The following is a 20,582-nucleotide window of genomic DNA, read 5'->3' as shown; positions in this document are numbered from 1 at the left end:
TTTAAAATAATACTAATAGGTTAAAGTTAAAAGTATGCTAGGTCCTGAGATATTGAGGGGGAAGTATACAGCTGTGTAAAATTTACTTTGAAATGCATGTATCAAAAATCAGATGCATTACTGAATGCATAGAAGGCTAGATAGATGGACAGTTATGTTACAAAGCAAATATGGTTACATATTAATAGTTGAATCTACATAAAGAGAATTTGACAGATAACTGCAAAATTTTTTCAACTTTGCTATTAGAAAAATTTCACAATCAAATGTTGGAAAAACAGCAGACTTCTGTCTTACATGATGGAATTATGTAACTTACTCTATTCTTTCAAGGTTTTTATGAACATCATCTATTTTAGCCTATCCGATTTTGGTGAGAAAAGTAAAAACTTTATCTTCTACTTCTTTTATAATTTCTCACAGATCCTTACATAAGATATGGCAAGAATGGCAACATTAGTTGGCAATAATTTTACACATAAACCAATAAATGATACAGAGTATTCCATTTGACAATGAGAATGCTGAGATTAAGAAAATTTTCCTTTTGTAGTGAATATACATCATTTAATATTGCTACTTAAGTTTTTACAGAGTATTCTGAAGATCCTGGAAAGTTCCAATCAGGTAAAAAGCACTCACTAATTATTGAGATTTAGTTCTATTCATAGGGACTATGGAGAGAGAGAATGAGTGAGAGATGAAGGAAAAAGTTAATGTGAGTAATTTCTCTGATACGTCTGTTACCATGCAAATTACCCCATCAATCTTAAACCACCAGAGCAGCAATAATAAAAGCTAATATTTATTGAGCCCTGACCACAGATATTCACAGGCACCACTTTATTTAAGCCTCAAAGCAATCCTGTAAGGTGACTACATGAGTTATCCCCTTACTATACACCAGGAAACAGAGACTCAGATAGTTGAGTAACTTTTCCTAGGTTAGCTGACTTGTTCTACATAGAGCTGATAGTCAAGCCCAAGTAGACTATAGCACTTCACTACCCCAAGTATAGCTGTCAGACCAGCACATCACCCCCACGTGGGGGTTTATTACAAACAGATTCTCTGACCCACCCCAGAACTACTGAACTAGAATCTGCAGTTCAAAAGACCCCCGGGTGCTTACAACGCATATTTAAGATTGAGAAGCACTGAGAGACCAAATTCTCTTCACCATCATTCTAGTGGTTCTCAAACTTCAGTGAGCTCAGAACCATCTGGAAGGCTTATTAAAATACAGATTGCTCAGAGACTTCCAGGGAAGATGGAGGAATAAGGAGCTCCAGGACTCAGTCCTCCCACCAAAACAGCCACGAAACAGGCAGGAACTGTCAGAAACAGCTATGTGGAAACTCCAGAGGCAGGAAGAAATGGGTACAGATCCAGGGAAGAGCGGGAGGGAGAGGCTGATAGCCTACGGTGCAGGACAGTGCCAGCACCCGTTCCCCACACTCGTGGCAGGCTGCTGTGGAGTACAGTCTCTGGCCACCTCAGTGGTGACAGAATGGGACGTAAAAAACCCTCTGCTTCAAGAATAGGGGTGGACATGTCCGATCACTGCTCACAGCTTTTGATAGAGAGAATTCGGATCACTGGGGGCCCAGCTCTGAGGGCAGCCATTATTTCAACCTTCCTGGGGCACATGTGGAGGTGGTGGAGACTTAGAGACGCAGCACTTCCTCAGGGCTGCAGTGGACAGTTATGGGAAGGGCTGCAGTGGCTGGGCAGCCAGGAAAATTAGGCTTTGGGGAGCCACCAGAGAAGCTCTTGGTGTCCTTTCTGCTCTCCTTCCAAAGGCACTTTGGAGGTGTTCTGCACCCCATTTCTGGGTCTCTGGACCTGTTTTGGCTGGGAAAGACTGACTTGGGAAAGTCCTCGCTGGGGTGACACTCCTCCTAGAAAGCAAAAGCAACTTGAGGCAATGAAAGGAATATAAAAAACTATCCAGGCGGACAGTCTGGGACAAAGGCCTGCTGGTTTCAAACACTTAGGATGGGGGGTGGGGCTGCTTCCTGGGAAACAGAGGGGTTAACCTAACTCCTGTAAATAGAAGAACTCCAAAACAACTACAAGGCAAAAATGCAGGACAAGACTGAGTCCCAGAAAGGCATGGAAAACCCTGTACACTGTATTTGCCTTGGAAAGACCTTCCTGAAGGGAGAGCTCAGTCTCAAAAAAATTTCTGTCCTATCACCAGCTGGTTACAAAACCAAAAACAGACATCCCAGGGAATAAATCCCAGAGTTAGCATCTTAAAATACTGAACTGTATAGTGTGCAAAAAAAAAAAAAAAAAAAAGAGTACCAGACAAACAAAGAAATAGGAAATGATGGTTCATTCAAAGAAAAAGGATAAAAATACAGAAAAGACCAACAAGGAAAACAGGAATGTGGACATAACCAACAAAGCCTTTAAAAAAACATCTTAAAAATGCTCAAGGAGATGAAGGAAAGCACAGAGAAATGCGGGACACTGTTATCGAGTTCCGACTTGGCGGGCCTGGGCCAGGGGAACTGATCAGCCCCTAGGAAAGGTAGTGGGGCACGGGTGGTAGCACCCTCCACGGCCCCCCGGGCCTGAGAAAGTGGAGCCGAATGCAGGCCCCATTTCCTCACCCCAAAGTACAACCGTTGGGGAGGGCTTGCCGGACAAAAAACCCCCCCCCCCCCCCCCGTGTCTTACCCGCACCCTCCACCCTCTTCGTTACCGGAGCAACTCCCGCCCCTTTTCAATCAACCTCCGCGCCCTCTCAGAACCAATCCAAGCCTTTAACCCCTACAGCTACCCCGCCCTCTAAACCGCCCGATATAAGCTTGTACTCTCCCCTAATAAACTCTCTTGGCTTCTTCACCCTCAAAGAAACGTGTCCCGCCTGTTCCTTCTCGCCGCCCTCCACACCTTGCACGCCACCGCCGGGGACCGGGCCCAGTCCCCCGCCTCGCCCTCGCCTCCGGGAAAGAGCCCCCGCCGCCGGTACCCTCCGAGCAATCCCGAGAGCATAGGATTTAGCAACCGGCCGCCACCCCCCCCCAGACGAATCAACTGCGACCGCAGAGAAAGAACTTAAAGATATCAGGAAAACAATGAATGAACAATATGAGAAATATGAGAGTATAAGTAAAGAGACAGAAATTTTTAAAAGGAACCAAACAAAACTACTGGAATTGAAGACCACAGTAAATGAAATGAAAAATGCCCAGAAGGGTTTCAAGAGCAGATTGGAGCTGGCAGAAGAAATAATCAGTGAGCTTGAAGACAAGACACTTGAAATGAGTCAGGGTGAGAGGCTGAAAGAAAAAAGAAATACTAAAAGCAAAAATAGCCTAAGACATTTATGGGACACTATCAAACACATGAATATACAAGTTATGGGAATCACAGAAGGAGAAGGGAGAGAGAAAGGGGCAGAAGGAATAGTCAAAGAAATAATGACAGAAAACTTCCCAAACTTAGCAAAAGATGCGAATATGCACATCCTAGAAGCTTAGAGACCATCAAACAGGATAAACATGAAGACGCATACAGCCTGTCATATATTGATTTTACTACTGAATGGAAAGGACAAGGAGAGGGTTCTGAAAGCTCCAAGATAAATGCAGTATGTTATGTACAAGGGAGGCCCAATTAGACTGAGTGCCAATTTCTCATCAGGAACCATGGAGGCAAGAAGGCAGTGGGTTGAAATACTTAAAGTGCTGAAAGAAAACAACTGCCAGCCAAGAATTTTATATCCAGTGAGAATCTCTTTCAAAAATGAGAGAGAGATTAAGACATTCTCAAATAAACAAAAGCTGAGGGAGCTCATCACCGCTAGCCCTGTCCTACAAGCAATGCTGAAGGGAGCTCTTCAGACGGAAAGAAAAGGACACTAGATGGTTCATAGCTGCATAAAGACATAAAGACCTGTGGTAAAGGCAGCCATCTGGGTAACTATAAATGCCAGCATTATTGTAATGTATTGTTTGGCACGTAACTTTACTTCATTCTTCCAACAGGTGCTAAAATGCAAATGCATAAAAAGTAATGATAAATCTATGTTTTTGGACATAAAAGGAAAATGATATAAGTGTTAACAAATTCAAAAAAACTGTTGGGGGCCAGGGGGTATAGGAAAAGTATATATGCATGCTATAGAAATTAATTTGGTATCAAACCAAATATGACTGTTACATATTTAGGATGTTAAATTTTAACCTCATTGTGGTAGTTTGGAGGCTGTATGTACCCCAGAAAAGATCCTGGTCTTTTAATCCATTCCTGTGGGTGCAGACCTACTGTAGGTGGGACTTTTTGACTAGGTTATTTCAACTGAGATGGGACCCACCTCACTCAATCCCCTTTATAAGAGGATTCCAGTGAGAGGATACGGATGAAACCAAGAGAGCTCACAAAAAGCTCAGAGAAGCTGAGAGGAAGCCACTGAAGCCAGAAGCTAGAAGCAATAAAACCCGAGAGAGAAGGACCAGCAGACATCCCCAGGTGCCCTGCTATCTGAAAAAGGAGCCCAAGCTTGCCAGTAATTGGTCTTCAGAGAAGGTATCGTCCTGTTGTTGCCTTAATTTGGACATTTTCACACCCTTAGAACTGTAAACTTATAAGCTTATAAATCCCCAATGTTAAAAGCCAGTCCATTTCTGGATATTGCACTCCAGCAGCTTTACCAAACCAAAGCACCCATAGTAACCACAAGGAAAATAGATGGAAAATATATACAGATAGAAATGAGAAGGCACTCAATATGGTACAACACAAAACAAGTGAATATAAAAGTAGCCAGTAAACTAAGTGAGGGGCAAAACTGTATGACTTACAAAGGCTAAAGCTAAATAGCAAAATGGCAGAATAAATCCTTATATTGTCAGTAGTGGATTTAAATGTAAATCGATTAAACTCTCCAGTCAAAAGGCAGAAACTGGAAGAATGGAAAAAAAGTATGACCCAACTATATGCTGTCTGCAAGAGACTCACCTTAAACTCAAAGATACAAGTCAGTTTAGGGTGAAAGAATAGAAAAAATATACCATGTAAAATAGAAAAAATATACCAAAAGAGAGCTGAGGCAGCTATACTATATCAGATAAAATAGACTTTAAGTCCAAAACAGTTATAAGGGAAAAAGATGGTCATTATATACTGATAAAGGGGACAATTCAACAGGGAGATGTAACAATTACAAATATATATAAACCTAACAGCAGAAACCCAAAATATACGAAGTAAATACTGACAGACTTAAAGGGAGAAGTTAATGGGTCTACACCAGTAGTAGGAGACTTTCAACACTCCACTCCAATAATGGATTGAACATCTAGTAAGAAGATCAATAAGAAAGTACAGGACTTGATTGATACACTAAACCAACTAAAACAGACATATATAGTACAATGCACCCAACCAAAACAGAATGCACATTCTTTTCAAGTGCACATGGATTATACTCCAGGAGAGACTATACATGGGGCCACAAAATAAGTCTCAATAAATTCAAATATATTGAAATCATAGAATGTATCTTCTCCAACCACAACAGAATGAAGCTAGAAATCAATGACAGTGGGAAAGATGGAAAATTCATCAATATGTAGAAATTAAACAACATACTCTTAAATAATCAATGGGTTAAAGAGGGAATTGGAAGTGAAATTAGGAAATATCTTGAGGTGAATGAAAATGAAAATACAACATAAGATAATTATGGGATGCTACAAAGGAAGTGCTGAGAGGAAATTTTATAGCTCTAAATGCCTACATTAAAAAAATAAGAAAGATGTCAAATCAGAGGCCTAACTTCAAAACTGGAAGAACTAGAAAAAGAAGATCAAATTAAATCCAAAGTGAGCAAAAGGAGGGAAAAAACAAAGATTAGAGCAGAGATAAATGAAATAGAAAACAAAAAAATAATAGAATCAATAACCAAAAGTTGGTTCTTTCAAAAGATCAATAAAATTGATGCATTTTAGCTAGAGTGACAACAAAAAAAGAGAGAGAACACAAATAAAAAACATCAGAAATGACTAGGGGGACATTAGTACCAACTGCATTGAAATAAAAAGGACTATAAGTGGATACTATGAACAACCATATGCCAATAAATTAGATAACCGAGACAACTTGACAAATTATTAGAAGCACACAGACTACCTTCATTGACCCAAGAAGAAATAGAAGAACTCAACAAAGCAATTACTAATAAAGAGATTGAATCAGTAATCAAAAACTCCCAACAAAGAAAAGACCAGAAACAAACTGAAGAGGGACGAACACTCCCTAACTCATTCTATAAGGCCAATATCACTCTCATACCAAAGTCAAATAAATATACCACAGGAAAAGAAAATTACAGACCAATATCTCTTATGAATATAGAAGCAAAAATACTCAACAAAATACTAGCAAACCAAATCCCACAGCATATCGAAAGAATTATACACCATGATCAAGGAGTATTTATCCTTCATGTGAAACATTGGTGTGACATAAGAAAATCAATTAATGTAATATACCACACTAACAGAATGAAGGAAAAGAAAACACATAATCCTCTTGAAGCAGAAAAGAAATACATCTTGATCTATTTGACAAGATACTAAGCACCCTTTCTTGAAGAAAAAAACAAAACAAAACAAAACAAAAAAAACTTGGAACACCATGAGTAGAAGGAAACTTCCCCATCATGATATAGGGCATAACTGACAAGCCCACAGCTATCACCCTACTTAATGGTGAAAAAAACTTAAAGCTTTCCATCTAAGATCAGGAATAAAGCAAAGATGCCCACTGTCACCACTGTTATTCAGGATTATACTGGAAGTTCTTACCAGAGCAATAAGGCAAGAAGAAGAAGTAAAAGGCAACCAAATTGGAAAGGAAGAAGTAAAACTTTCCCTATTTGTATTAGCTACTAGAGCCACTAAATGAATTCAGCAAAGTGGCTGAGTACAAGACTAACGTCCCCAAATCAGTAGTGTTTCCATACACAAACAATGAACAATCAGCGAAAGAAATCAAGAAAAGAATATCATTCACAATAGCAACAAAAAGAATCAGGTATCTAGGAATAAATCTAACCAAGGATGTAAAGGACTTGTATCCAGAAAACTACAAAACATTGCTAAAAGAAATTAAAGACCTAAATAAGTGGAAGAACAAACCAAGTTCCTGGGTTGTAAGACTAAGTACCATTAAGATGTCAGTACTTCCCAAAGTAATTTACAGATTCAATGTGATCACGATCACAATTCCAACAACCTTTGCAGAAATGGAAAAGCCAATCATCAAATTTATATGGAAGGGTAAGGGGTCACAAACAGCTAAAGCCATTTTGAAAAAAGAAGAACGAAATTGGAAGACTTACACTTCCTGATCTTAAAACTTATTGCAAAGCCACAGGAATCAAAACAACATGATAGTGGCACAAGGACAGACATATAGACCAATGGAACACAATTTAGAGCTCAGAAATCAACTGTCACATTTATGGCCAACTGATTTTTGAAGGGTGGTAAAGGTCACTCAATTGGTAAAGAACATTACCATTGCTGGAATTACTGGACTCTCCATTTGGAAAAAAAAAAAAAAAAGCACCCTACCAAACACCATATAAAAAAATCAACTCAAAATGGACCAAAGACCTTAATGAAAGTGCTAGAAGTATCCAACTCCTAGAAGAAAACCTAGGGATGCATCTTCAGGACCTTGTATTAGGCAATAGTTTCTTAGACTTTACACCCAAAGCAAAAGCAACAAAAGAAAAAATAGATAAATGGGACCTCATCAAAATTAAAGATGTTTATTCCTCAAAAGTATTCATCATGAAAGTAAAACAACCACCTACACAATGGGAGACAATATTTAGAAATCACATATCTGATAAAGGATTCATATCCAGTATATATAAAGAAATCCTTCAACTTAACAACAAAAAGGAAAACAACATAATTTTAAAATGGGCAAAAGACTTGAACAGACATTTCTCTAAAGAAGATATTCAAATGGGCAGAAAGCACATGAAAAGATACTCATAATCGTTAGCCATCAAGGAAATTAAAACCAAAACCACGAGATACTATTTCAGACTCATTAGAATGGCTGCTAAAAAAAAAGGAAAATAACAAGTGTTGGAGAAATAGGAACACTCATTCATTGCTGGGGGCAATGTAAATTGGTGCAACTGTTGTGGAAGACAGTTGGATGGCTCTTCAAAAAGCTAAACACAGAACTACCATATGACCCAGGAATCTCATTACTAGTTATATACCCCAAAGAATTGAAAGCAGGTACTGGAACAGATATTGGCACACCAATGTCCATAGTGGAATTATTCAAATTGCCCAAAAAACGGAAGCAACCCAAGTGTCCATGAACTGATGAATGGATAAATAAAATGTGCTATATACACACAATGGAATATTATTCAGCTGTAAGAAAGAATGAAGTCCTGATACAGGCAACAACATGGATGAGCCTTGAAGATATCATGTTGAGTGAAATAAGCCAGTCACAAAAGGACAAATATTGTATGATCTCACTGATTTGAAACAATTAGAACAAGCAAACTCATAGTCAGAATCTAAAACATAGGTTACCAGGGGATGAATGGGGATAGGGAATGGGATGTTAAGGCTTAAAATGTACAAGGTTCCTATTTGGAATCAAGGATAGTGGTGAAGGTAGCACAACATTGGGAATGCAATTAACAGCACTGAAATGTATATATCTGAATATGTTTAAAAGGGAAAACATTAGGTTGCATGAAAACAGAATAAAATTTTTTTAATAAGCCATGTAACTACACCACACAGTGAACCCTAAGTTAAACCATGGACTTTAATTAATAGTACAATTATAAAACTGTCTTATCATCAATTGTCACAAATGTTCCACCCCAATGCAAGGTGTTGGAGGTGGGGTGGTATATGGGCATCCTGTATTTTATGCATGATTGTTTTGTAAACCCTCAGCTTCTCTGATAAAGAAAAAAATACAGATTGCTGGGCCCCATGCTCAGGGTTTTTTATTTTGAACAACTGGGCAAGAGTCTGAGGTTATGCATTTCTAACAAGCTTGCAGGAGGTGCTGATGCTGTCAGCCAAGGGATCACACTTTATGAGGAACTGCATTATCCTATATTGCCTTCCAAAGACCAGCTCAGCTGCTATATTTATCAGATGCATATATACTAGCTAAAAATATGCTAGCCATTAAACTGATAAATCACACTTCCACCAATTAGCTCTACAGTACAGATATGCATTTTTAGAACATCTTCCTGTTTTCAATGGAATTGTGATTTCTCTGCAAATGTGTAGTGTTTTCATCTGAGCCTAAAAATCGAACATGCCACCACTTTAGAAGCTATACTTAGAGAACTTCCAAGCATTAATTTTTCCACTTTTTATCCATTTTGGTCTTGTTTATACTTTGCTGGGAAGAAATCGAGAAACACATCCCATTCATTTGAAATTTCCAGGAAAAAACTTAATCAATATACATGTAATAATTCATGTACTATGTAAAATACTCTTCCTTGCACAATAAATGTTGAGCAACTGCTCAATTTAATGCATTTCCACGTTGACAAAGCTTGGAGTAAGTGATCAAAACAGAATTTCAAGGCTCTTGTTGGTGGCTATTTTATTGGAGTAACTTTGCCCAAATAAATATCTGGGGCATAAAATCTTCAAATCTTGCCTTCCTTTGTAATGACTCTCTGTGCTCCAGTTTGCTAAAGATGCTAAAGATGTGCTCCAGTTTGCTAAAGATGCTAAAGATGTAAAATACCAGAAATGGATTGGCTTTTATAAAGGGGATGTATTAGGTTACAAACTTACAGTTCTAAGGCCATAAAGTGTCCAGACTAAGGCATCGATAAGAGGATACCTTCACTGAAGAAATGCCAATGGTGTCCACAACACCTCTGTCAGCTGGGAAGGCATGTGGCTGGCATCTGCTGGTCCTTTGCTCCCAGGTTCTGGTTTTCAAAACGGCTTTCTCCAAAATGTCTCTGGGCTTCTGTCTCTCTCAGTTTCTCTTTCTCAGCTCCTCTGCATCCTTGCTTGTTCTCCCAGGGCATTTCTCTCTAAGCGCTGGAGGTTCTCTCTTAGCTTCTCCAGAGCAAACTCTGCGCTTTGTCTTTTAGCTCAGCATCTCCAAATTCTTTCATTCTGCATCCAAGCATCTGGGTTTTGGCCCCTGAGCTCTCTTAAGGACTCCAGTAAACTACTCAAGACCCACCTTGAATGGGTGGGACCACATCTCCATGGAAATAATCTAATCAAAAGGTCTCACCCAGAGTTGGGTGGCTCACATCACCATGGAAACAACCCAATCAAGAGATCCCACCCATAATAAGTCTGTACCCACAAGATTGGATTAAAAGAACATAGCCTTTGTGGAGGACATAATAATAGATTCAAACCAGGACAGTCTGGAAGTCCAAGAAAACCAAAACATTGTGGTACAAGTCTGATTGAATAAAGAAGAAAAATATAATCATCTCAAGAACAAAAGAAAGCAACATAGTACCATAAATTTACAAAGCATATTAACAGAGTCAAACATACAGTTATTACGGGTGTGTTGTATATCTACCTATATCATCTTCCAAAATGTATGCCCTTTCAATGAAACCTTTCAGCACCTTGTCTTAACAGACTGTACTGATATGGAAGGTAAAAATAAGGTGAATAAAGCGTATGGACCAGATATGTGCTATTATAAATGGGACATATCCTTTGACAAACCAGAAGTAGATACTAACATGTGTAGATTTGGTTATTGGACCATTTCCATTTGCATTTTTAATTTTGATTAGAAATCTATTCATTAATTTGACATTAAAATGTGTATCTTTATTACTTGCCAGTGGATATGGGCTTTAAAACATCGTATGTAGCATATTATCTCTGCAATGGGTCACATCCATGTAAGAATTAAAACTGAATGAAAACAACACTGTTGAGCTGCTTGAGTGTTGAGATAACATTGCTGGAAACATCAATGATCCATTTAAAAATAAGGCAAGTTATTTCAAGTGTTTTCCTTGCCTCTTGATCAGCCAACAAATGTGGCTGATATTGGTCAGATGAGAATTTATGAAAGATGTTGAGAAAACACAAATTCAGTATAACCTGGAGCGAAGTCTGCCAAGATGTGCTGCAAGTAATGGTGCTAAACATGTGTGGATCAGAAAAAGGCTTAGTTGAAAAACTTACAAAGCTTGTGAAAATGTAAGGTATTTAAAGCCTATGATTCTTCATTGTATTATTTGTCAGCAGATTTTTTGGAAAATATTTGAATCTATCATGTGTCATTGAATCAGTAATGTTAAAGATGGACTTCATTCATTCTTACAAACTTAACCTTCATTAAGGTTAAGTACTTCAACCTGACTTGCCCTAACACCAAGCAGGTTACTGACTAGTAGCTGTAAAGTTTTATTGCAACTTCTTGAGCTCAGGATCGAGACCAAAAATTTTCTGAGAGAACTGTCCTTTACCACTCATGTAATAATGGCTGTGGAATTAGCTTTAGCTGCAGACATGATAATGTTTTGTAACTAATTTAACCAAAACTTAGAAGGCAAAACAGTGATTATAGACAAAACTTATGCTATGATAAATTTATGTGGATAACTAATGCTTGAATCACAAATAGTATCAAGTTGCTTTATATGCTTCTTGTGCTTTCAAAAGTTGTAACACAAAGCAAGCTCTCCATTCCCACATAAATTTGAAGTGGAAATATTTTCTGGATTTGAACTACAGTTCCAGCAGCATTTTTTGAACCTCAAAGCAAGGGAAAAGGAAATTTCCATATTTCAAAATCTTTTTGTGCATTTGAGGAGACTTCACTTAAAGTTCAATTGGAAATGATTAATCTGCAATGTAATGACATGCTAAAAGGCAAATATCAAGAGAAAAAGCTAATAACATTCTATGAATACCTGCCAAGCAATGAATATGCTCAGTTAAAATTCAGTATTTATCAATATCAGTATTTAACTATCTGTGTAAAAACACATTTTCAAAAATTAAATACATAAAATTTTATCACAGAATAGCACTAATGTGAATATTTGCAATTGATTTTGATGATAGGGAACACTAACTTTGAACCACAAGTAAGCAAAATATTATCCAAAAACAATCCAAGAATTTCATTCTTCTCATAGATCTATATATAAAATAGATCTATATTACAAAAAAAGAAAAACCACACTCATTTTTATTATTATATTTTGCATACCACCAATAAAATAATCATGTAAATTTGTCTCCTTTCTTCATATGTAAGTATGTGTATACCATCCTCAATTTTGCCTTCTGACCCACAAAGCCTAAAATATTTACTATTGAGCCCCTTGCAAAATAAGTTTGCCAGCCCTCTTCTAGACATTATCTTCGTCCTCAAATTATACTTAACATTTAGGCTAATGTCCATATCTGTCATCATCTAATATGGTTTTAAATTATCATTCATAGAAAAATAGATGGATGGACGAATTGAAAGATGGATGGACGAATGGATGGATAGATACAAGAACAGATAATTTACTGTTTTGTAATCTTTAAACACAATAATCCATGGTCATTAGTTGACTGTTCCCCTATAGTATGATTATGATAAAATTCTATGATTGAGAAGAGTATGGATTTTCATTTAAATAGTTGCTATCACACTCATATATCTGTAGGTGACAATTTACATTGTTTCTCTTATAACAAAGGAATTCAAGCCAAATAATGTTAAAAATAGCTTTAACTAGTATGGTAACTGGTATAAAATGTTATAAATTATTTCCTTCTAAATAGAAAAAAAGAACTATAACTGAAAGAAATATGTATTCAAAAATTGTCCTCCATATGTTAATGGCCTCTGGTTTATCAAATTATAGTGTCTTCTTATTGAATGCAGAAATTTTATATCCATAGGTTTTGAAATTTTAAACTATTCTTAATCAAAAACTCTGATTCCTGTTAATCTTTTTAATAATTGATACTTTTATTTTAAATAATAATATGCTATTTCTATTTTATATCTAAATGTAATTAAAGTAAAATTCCTAGATAAAATTTAATAGCTATTATAATATTTAAAGAATTCTTCACCCTAAAATCATTAGCAGCTCAGCCAGTATATTGGTCATATCTAGCAAATTTCATTTAGTCAACCATCAAGGAATTCAATGTGTATTTTTTTTAAAAGCTAAACTGAAAACATAAATGGAACCATAAATGATTCTTTGATATCAATTTTTCAAAGTTCCAATGTTTAAGTTTTGAGAAAACTTTAAACAAGTCATTTCTGTTGTCATGTATCACCGTTAAATTAAACAAACAAATTATTTTGTTGCTTCAGTCTTTAAAAATTATGAAATTATCCAACCCTAAATCTTCTACTCTTCCTGGCTCCTTTTTTTCCCTTGAGGGAAGGAAAGAACCAAACATGAAGTTTTAGTCTGTAATGGTTCACACCCAATTTTCAACCCGGGCTTTAAAAAAGTGAATAGGAAGGTTTTTCCATAAACAAATCACAGTATCTCCTGAAACTAACATTTCAATAGAGTCACCACATGAGAGTTAAGCAAATAGTGAGTCACTCTGAGTTGCTCTATTACATGGGAGTCTATGAAAGATTTTATCCAAGGCATTAGTTCAGTGTTCTAGTTGAACAATTAATTGTTTAGATTATTTTAATATAGGAAAGCCAAAAATTTAAAAGGAAAAAAATGTCAAACATTTCTAAACCTACTCACAATTTGGCATCCCAGATAACCAAAAGGAAAAAAAAAAAACACAAAAAAACTCTTAAGTCCATAATACACAATCATAGAGCCTCAAGGGAACTTCAAACTGAGTCACTCCATTTAGCCACTTTGTTCTGGAAAAGGCTATGACAAGCAGACAAGGTTTTATGAGTTTTACAGCCATTATTATTAAGTCTCATAACAAGCCTGTGGGGTATTATTGCCCCCATTTTACAGATGAAGGATACTCATCACAAAGGCCCAAGACCACACAACTATAAGACATAACAATGCAATCGCACTGCCTCTCCTGATGACACACTACAAACTTGAGTGTTTCAAACCCACCTTGGTAGGGCCTAGGAAATGCACAGAAATTATGGTTAAAAAAATGCATAGGTTCAGAATTTTTTTTTCTTTCAGCATATTCCAAGCTGCTTTATTTAATTATGTCAAAGTAGGGCCGTGAAAATACCAAAATAAGAAACGTAGCATTTCTGAAATACATCTAATATGAATATCTCTTCTTCAAACAATCCGTGGGTTTCCATACCATCTAAATGGTAACAGTGGCTACCTGTTTATACCAAGGTCAGCTATGTTCACGCACAAGGTTAGGGGCTTTACATGTATTCGTATTTATTAGTATTTCTACTCCTCACTACAACTTTGTGATGAAATGATCACTGTTGCCATTATAGAAATAGGGGGTCAGAGAGTTTACCTGCTCCAATTCACATATGAATAATAAAGACAAAGTGCCACATCCCTTGGCATCTATGGGAAGTTAAAACCTCACAAACCCCAGCCCAAGTGCAAAATCTTAACCAGCCTCAACCCTATACACTATCAGGCCCTGCTCACTTTTTCTGCTTCGCTTGTGCTTCATTCCAGACAGATTCCGAACCTTTTTCCTGGGGAATTCTTTTGTTATTTTTGGTGTAATAAATTTCATTGCACATCCATTGGTGCGGCTGTGTCATTCATCCTGACATCCTTATAAATTCTTGGGAACAGGGAGAGGGGCACTGCCCACCCACCATTCAACAGAGGATGTGAAGCACCCAAATAAAACAGAGAGAAAAATCTTCCAGGCAAGAGGAACAGAAAGCATAAAAGCTCTGAGAATGAACAAGCTTAATATGTTTGAGGAAGAGAAAGGCCAATTTGGCTGAAGCTTAAAAGGGAAAAAATGATGGAGAGGTAAGCAGGGGACAATTAGGCAGGGCATTTTAAGCCCTGGTAAGGAGAGTGCACGGCCAAAGGGAACATAAAGGAAAATGGTCAATGAGGAAATGATGCAAGATCTAGTTTTACCCAAGAAAATGCACAAAGGAAAAATTTTAGTCCAAGATCCTTTAGTATGGCTGTAACTTTATTACACAAAGTTTGTTAAAATAACAGATCAATTGTTCATCCAAGAAGAATAACAATGGCATGTGGCTAAAAAACCCTGTTCCATGTATTTTAGGTATTAGCATTATAGAAACAGATTCGCAACGTTTGGAGGATTTGAAACTGTCTTAGTATTTGACAAAAGCCTTATGGTTGGGGAATTCTAAGGTGAGTTTATGTTGTGCCACAATTAAACTAACAGGGATGCTTGCTCTTAGCTACAAGAAATATAAACACCCATAGAAACATCAGAATTCAATAGAAACACATTTTTTAATTTGGATATTAAAGATAATAGCTTGAGTCACTTTTGATTTGGTACTAACAGAAGGTCATGTTCCTTGTTCCAAGAAAGCATGGAAAAATAGTGCCTGGGTGGTAGTACTAATATAGTCTTTTTGTTAAAAAACAAAAACAACAACAACAAAAACAGTGAAGAGACAAGAAAGAGACAATATAGAAAACTAAGGCTAATAGAAATGGTAATAGAAATGGTAATGTTAAGATATGCATGAAATCACCATCAATTCTAAAGGCAATGGAAATAGATTAAGAAAATATATCTCCAAAGGAAAAAAAAAAAAGAAAATGAGAAAATATGCAAAAGTTGTTCCAATTATTTATTATTGCACTAAAAGCTACCCCAAAACTTAGTGGTTTAAAATAGCAATCATTTTACTATTCTATTTCACAATTTTGTGGGTCAGGAATTTGGGTCCCCACGAAGGGAGTGTCCGCATGCGGACACACACACACACACACACACACACACACACACACACACACACACATGGCCTCCCCAGCATGGTGCCCTTAGCACAGCAGCTGGGCTCCTTGCACTGTGGCTCAGTCCCCAGGGATGAGCGTTCTACAACAAAGGAGAAGCTGTATTGGGTTTGCTTTTCTTCTTAATGTATACATTTTCCTTCCACTTAAAATTCCCAAAATAAATATAAACAAATATGTTCATATAAATGTAGAAAATATTTCTGAGATACTAAAAATATTATTTGTACCCTTCTCCCATCCTTCCAGGTAAGGGAACCAGGAGCTAAAAGGTATTTAAAATTAGGTGGTTGGCATAAAGCTAGAAAAGGATAAGTTCCCTTTTCTCAACCCCTGGTCCCATACCACAGAGAAAAACAGTACTAATAGTTTCCAGATTATTTCCATATGTATATACAAACTTACGTGCACATATGTAATTCTTTTACCATTTTGATGGCTGAATATTCCAATGAACATACAAAACTTACTTGGAAAGTGTTCTATTGTTGTTTCTAGTTTTGTTTTATTAAAATACAATCTGAGATTCTTTTAATGGGTTATTTTATCACTTTTACATTTACTTTGATAAAAGATATATTTGGCCTTAGTTTGTGGTCTCATTTTATTATATTTTTATGCTTTCCTTCAAAAAATATTTTATGTTCATGTTTTCTTTTTAGGGATTTTTCTTCTCATCTAATACCCACTACTTCTACTCAATTTATGGCAGTAATATTACCATTTTGATAATATGAAGATTTATCATACTTATATTCAGTTCTGAGAAGTGATACTATCAAAAATCTTCATCAGAGAACCTGAGTCTGGCCACTAGATCCCACTCATGGAAGCTGATGACTCAAGGCCTGAATATGAAATGTGAGCTTATGGAAGCCCAGATCTTAGCTGAAACCCAAGAAACATAGTTTTCTCAAAGTCAACCAACCCAATTTTTAGTGGATCTGGGACAATGAATAACCAGGTCCTGTTACAGCTCCCTTGTGTTATGCTTTTAATTAAAAATATCAAATTGATTAAAGCATGAGAGGATAATTCCTGTCCTGCTGTTAACAGAGCTACTGTTATTGATTGTATTTATGCATTATCCTTATAATTTGGGGGGATATCCTAAGAAAAAAATACCTTTAAAACCTTGTAGATAATTTGGGTAAAACTTTAAATACTTCTCATAATAATTTTAAAATGAAAACGCAATATCTATACCATATATATTGTCACATCACCTATTGTACACAGTTTATAGTGATAGATATTTATGCATACTGCAGTTGGCAATAAAGAATAGTTTTTTGCTCTCCCATAGTAGGCTACAGGTCTCAAAAGCAGAGTTCCTGAATCTCTTAAAGCAGGGTTTAAAAAAAAACAAACCCTTCTTTGAAACCTCAAAATAGTCTTTCAGCAGTCAATACTATAAAAAAGAGTCAAGATGTTTATTACTATTTATTTCTTTTTTTGATGTTGGGGGGAGTGGTGTCAAAAAGTTTGGTTTCTGCTTCAAAGAGCTTTCCCAAGGAGTGCTGATTCATTTTCATGACATGTCATCAGGGACAGACACTGTTCTTCTGACTTTCATGACAGTCCGAATTGAAGGTAATGTGTGTGTACGTGTTCTGAAATACGGTGCATGCATCTGGACACCGGGCAGGGTGGTTATTTGTGTTCTTGTTCTTATATGAAAGGAACTAGTACTCTGGCTTCAAGAACAAATTTTAAAAAAATCACAAATCCAACTTGTCTTTGACTTGAGTATGGGCTAATTACTAAGGGGCCATTCAGCAATAATGGTCTAAAACCGTGTGAACTGCCGTTAACTAAGGGACTGCTGATTCTAAGAACTATGCAACCTGTAAGGGAATGAGATAAGGATTACAAGCCTAGATGCTGAGTTCAGAGCAAAATATCAGTAACCTTCCCACCTTTGCAGTACCTATAAATAAAGTGGAGGGAGGGGGAAAATAAGAGTTATATAAATAATATTAAATAAAAAGTTCATGGAGAACTGGAAATTTTTCATTCCAATATGATAAAATGCTTGTAAGGAAAATAACAACTTAAGGCAGAAGACAGTTACATTTTTGCTATTCAGAACTTCTTGAGAGCAAAAGAATGACTACCAATCAAGTTCCCTGGTTTAAACTTAATTAGTTGTCTTAAAACATCCATGTGATGCCTTAAAAATTTAAGACAGAAAGTAAAATCATATAGAAAGCCAGAAACTGCATTACAATTGGACCAATGTTTGCTTGTAGTTTTTTGGTATCCAGAACCTTTTTTCCACACATTGCACAGATGCCCTTTTGCTAGGCAAGCCCTGGCAGTAATGAGAACCTGGTTGGTGCACAGAACTTTTACAAATCCTGCAAGTGGAGAATTTATGCTTTCCATGTGGATCAGATCTTGCTATTTTGATGTCAAAGCTTTGTTTTCATTCTGCTTTCTTCCACCACTTTCTGTGGTAGTCCTTGCGCCATCTTTCTGCGTATCTGGAGTGATGACAGTACGAGTTTCTTTTCACATTTCTCGCACAACATCCTTCCACCGATGGTTCTCTCGGAGGAAGCAGCCTGTACCGGTTTGTGGGCTCGGCCTTGGATCACATCACATCTCTTCTGTCATACTTAATTGGTCTAACCGGTCACAAGAATTCCCAGATTGAAGCCGAGAGGACACAGACCCCGCCTCTTAATGAGACAAGTATAAAAGAATTTGTAGTCATCTTTAAAATTACCATTGAAGTAATTCAGAACCTTACTTTTTGTCTCCTGATACAGAACTTTAGCAAAGATGTATAACAAAGTAAATCTTATTTATCCAGTATGACATTTCACACATATTCAGAGATAACAACTTCCGCAAAACAACCAGGCAATAAGTAGGAGCATCTAGGAATAGAATATGACATTCCAAGCTGTAAATTACTTATAAACAAAGTCCTGAAGGAGCTGCTAAAACAGAAACCTTTCTAATGCAATGTGTTAGAAATTATGGTCATTTATTCATTTGTTAAATTAATATATATTGCATATCTACTATTTGCTAGGTCCAGTACTAATAGATACTGATACAGCAACAAAAAAAGCTGAAAATGCCTTCTGCATTCACTGTTAAAAGAATTAAAGTACCAGAGAACACAGGTAGAAAAAGCTGCCCTCCTGTAGAGCAGAGCCACCAGCAGTCACTGAATTTGACAATGGCCTCTGGTTGGTGATTTCAGAGAACTGTGTGGCATATAATAAATCAAGAAAGTGAAGGTCAATTGGTACCGTATGTGATCAGTTTGCTGAAAAATTCCAAATCTGGATAAGATGCATTTTTTTTTCAGGATGAATAAAGATAAAACAAGGAAAACAACATCTTTACTACAAAAACAAGACAAGACTATTATAAGAAATTTATATATATATGACAAGTTCAATCATAAACACAGATATTTAAAAATGAAAATGATAAAAATATTATCAAACAAAATCCCTCAATATTTTAAAAGGGTAATATATTAAGACAATATTGGATTTGTTCTAGGAATAAAAGGTTGATTTAACATTAAAAAAAATAATTCTAACTTACTATACTAACAGAATAAACAAGAAAAGCTCTGTGATCATTTCAATGATGCAGAAATAGCATGCGTTAAACATTAACATCCATTCTTTTTTAATACAGTTTCATTGAGATATATCCACATACCCTATAATCATCCACAGTGTATAATCATATAGTTGTGCATTCAGCATCCATTCTTAACAAAGAAGGATAGAAGGGAACTTGTTTATTTTGACAAGGGTAACTACAAAAAAAAGATAATAATAAAAGAAATCTACATCATAGTTAGTGGTGAAATGTTGAAAACTTTCCCTGTAGGATTGGGACAAGATCTTCCTACTTGTATTCAACACTGCATTATATGATTTAGCCAGTGTACTAAAGGAACAAATAAATAAAATAAAAAGTGACGGGATTTGAAGGGAAGAAGTAAAACTGTCATTTAGTCACAATCTAGATTTATATGCAAGAATCTGAAGGAAGAAATAAAATTCTCTTTAGTCACAGATTTTATCTTTATGTAGAAAAGAATCTTCTGATATATATTTTATAATTAAATACATTTAGGAAGGTTACTGAATATGAAATTAATATAGAAAAATCTAATGCATTTCTATATACTAACAAGCAATATACAGTAAAATGTTTTGAAGATACCATTCATAATAGCATCTGAAATATCAGCCCCCCCAAAAAAAATCTAAAAAAAATACGTGTAAGATATTCTACACAGAAAAATTTTAAAGATTATTAAGAGGAGACCTAAATAAACAGAAAGGTGCACCCATTGCATGGATTGGAAGACTCAGGATTATAAAGGTGTCTTCCCAAACTAATCTATTGATTGAACGCAAATCCAGTCAACCTCCCAACAGGTAATTTTTATGAAATCTAACAAGATTAATTTTAAATTAATGTGGTGTGATGGGTTAGAGGTGTTATAGACTCCAGAAGATCATGTTCTTAAAGCTAATCCACTCCTGTGAGTACAGACCTATTGTGGGTGGAACCTTTTGATTAGGTTATGTCAGTTGAGGCATGTCCCGGGTGGGTCTTAGTCCTCTTACTGGAGTCCTTTACAAGAGGGTGGAATTCAGAGTAA

General features: G+C 36.3%; 1 protein-coding gene and 1 pseudogene across 4 annotated transcripts in view; both read right to left on the bottom strand.

Moving 5' to 3' along the window:
• Nucleotides 1-20,582, bottom strand: part of WDR27 (WD repeat domain 27) — a 464,468-nt gene that overhangs the window by 140,236 nt on the left and 303,650 nt on the right. The window lies entirely within an intron of this gene.
• Nucleotides 18,159-18,468, bottom strand: LOC119519698 (annotated as a pseudogene).

Source organism: Choloepus didactylus, chromosome 24 (assembly GCF_015220235.1).
Source record: "Choloepus didactylus isolate mChoDid1 chromosome 24, mChoDid1.pri, whole genome shotgun sequence".
NCBI classification, from domain to species: Eukaryota; Metazoa; Chordata; class Mammalia; order Pilosa; family Megalonychidae; genus Choloepus; species Choloepus didactylus.
Note: the sequence above shows the minus strand (reverse complement) of the source record. Positions and strands in the feature narration are given on the sequence as shown.